Source organism: Pinus tabuliformis, chromosome 1_1 (genome assembly GCF_031772625.1).
Source record: "Pinus tabuliformis cultivar Carrire ecotype Pingquan chromosome 1_1, CPIR1, whole genome shotgun sequence".
Classification (NCBI taxonomy): domain Eukaryota; kingdom Viridiplantae; phylum Streptophyta; class Pinopsida; order Pinales; family Pinaceae; genus Pinus; species Pinus tabuliformis.
The window spans coordinates 689,994,184-689,996,854 of record NC_142297.1 but is presented as its reverse complement, the minus strand read 5'-3'; the positions used below and the strand labels follow the sequence as shown (position 1 = coordinate 689,996,854).

At 36.1% G+C, this 2,671-nt stretch overlaps 1 pseudogene; it reads right to left on the bottom strand.

Annotated features, from left to right (window-relative positions):
- Positions 1 to 1,027: 1,027 nt before the first annotated feature.
- Positions 1,028 to 2,157, bottom strand: LOC149215291 (putative E3 ubiquitin-protein ligase RHY1A; annotated as a pseudogene).
- Positions 2,158 to 2,671: the final 514 nt, after the last annotated feature.

Below are 2,671 nucleotides of genomic sequence, written 5' to 3'. Positions count from 1 at the left end.
CACCAGCTACCTCCAATAACCAAAATCCCCGCATAACTCCTATAAAACAAGAGGTCCTATTTAGAACTCATTGACTCCTTATGGATTCATCTCTTGCATGTGAAATAAATGGTTTCCAGATTAAATTCACCTAGTCGCCTTATTTATAACCTTAAGATTTATGTTTAACCCATTGCTTCCTCCAGATGGGATATATATTATAACGGGGATTTTGGTTATTGGAGGTCCTATTTAGAACTCATTGATTCCTTATGAATTCATCTCTTGCATGTGAAATAAATGGTTTCCAGATTAAATTCACCTAGTCGCCTTATTTATAACCTTAAGATTTATGTTTAACCCATTGCTTCCACCAAATGGGATATATATTATAACTTATTCTATAACTGTGGTTTAATATCCTTAGAGATATTCTACTCTAAGGCTACCGTATAGCCCATTCAACACAAAATTGGGCCGTCATAATTTATTTTATTTATCACAGCTCACGGGCATTTGCATTTTATTTCGACTAGAAAACATTACATGGTCTTTTGGTATCATAAGAGATTAGATATTGTTGAAGATGCAAGTTACTTCGTTTTACTACTTATTGAGCATTCCTAATTACCAAAAACAAAACACAAAAGATTTCTTAAACAATTACATTTTACTAAACGCAAAAACATGAGACCTCCCATGGTGTTTCTGCGTCCAAAATAGACTAAACTAAAAGGAGGGAGTTGTTCAACAATCAAACATACCTTGTGATAAAAAGAAACAGTATTCTTAATTGGTAGGCACAGTTTTATAATTCATGGTGGTTGTCATATGTAGGTTAAGGTCAAACGCTGGCAGGTGTATCATACATTGAACTTAAAAGTAATGCATGATAAATCATACACCTCTTTATCAGCTAGTACAGGTCTGTAGTCTAAAATATCACCCTTGACCTCAAGTCAGAAAAAGTGCTGACAATAAGGTCGTTGCATTATTATTTACTACATTTTCGTAACTCTTGTAATAAAAATGATAGTGCTACATCCTTCTCCAGAAAAGCCTGTTGCTGTGAAATTTTTGGAATAAGACAGAAATTATGTTAACCTCCACTAGAGAGAACCCAAGAGTATGTCAAGTATTCATAGTATTCCAGCAGAAATGGGAATTACGAAAATTTTGCATACCTTCAAATTTGACCCTAACATACACAGATTTGATAAACAACATGAAGAGAAGAGTTTCATTTTTTAAGGTGCCGTGGCTTCAATTTTCAGTGGGATTTTGACCTTCCAAAAAATAACTGCTTTCCTGGAAATAATTTTTTTTCCTAGTTACATTTATCCTATTCACAGAAGTGGTCACAATGGATGATGCTCTAACTCAAGTTATCCTACATGATCATGCTGATGCCAAATGCACAATTTCCTGGCAATATAGGCATTCTCCACAAATTATAAGCCCTTCAGTCAGACAGCCAATGTGAAACCTATGGATGCATGGAAGGCATATAATTTGTTCCCCAGGCAAAAGCTGTTCCAAACAAACAGTGCAACCCTCCAGATCTGATTCTACATTTTCATATCTTTGACTTTGGTTGACCTTGGAATAAAAGCTTCTCTCTGCAAGCTGCAAATGGCCATCTTTGTAAGCGCTGGTGGCTCTGAGCCCCTCCGCAATGAAAAGTCCTATTCCATGAATTCCTCAGACGCACCTGGAAGCCAGCAAGTTTCTTACATCGCTGGCCGGCTTTCTGCATCAGTAAAATAGATCTGTTCATCAATTGCAGCATAGTTATCAACTCTTGTTTCAGCTGAGGGAATGCTTCTCATCCTGCTGACCTGCATAGTCATTATTTCCCATGTTAATAAAAAATTGTTACATTGATGAAATAGGCACTGCGCTGTATTGCCAGCACAAACAAGATAACTACATTCTATCAAACGGTTTAGCTGACCTGTTGCTCAAAAGTGATGATGCTCTAAATTTTAAATTAAGACGATCTCTGGCATGCATAATCTCTCCTGGTAAAATTTTGTATTTGATTGCTTACTCCGAAAATGTACTCAGAAGTCTGTGTGAGACACCATTTTTATGACTGGAAGCTTCTATGCTGGACTCATTATAAATCCTAGATTTGCTTGACCGTCCCTCACAAAGTGGCACTTAATGATCCCGCATATGAATTCAATTTAAATTCGAATCATCTATAAAAAATGGTCATGCTAAATGTCATGTTCAATTCTATTAGTTACGAATAGAATCATCAAGCTCCTCTGCTTGTTCATCAATTAAGAGATGGTTAAGTAAACAGGCACACTGTAATCATAAACACAAACATAGCATGTCATTAAACAGTACTGGATGGCTGTCTTCAGAAACATCATGGCAGGTGGAATTTGTGCTATGAAATAGCTGGATCACTTCTTTATTTGTTGGCAATAGAAAGCATCATAACAATTCAAGTTATATTTGTGTGTGCTTTTTCTTTACTTTTGAGGTACACTCACTGAATGCAGTTAGCTTACATATTGAGTTTTGGCCACTCTCTGAGGAGCAGGGAAAAATATAGCCAGGATGTAGTCACAAGTTTTTAAGAATTTCGCAGTAAAGCAAACTCAATCACGCATTTCAAACCATTAAGTATATACCATAATAACCATCTTTGTAAGATTTTTGAGATACACAGATCTAG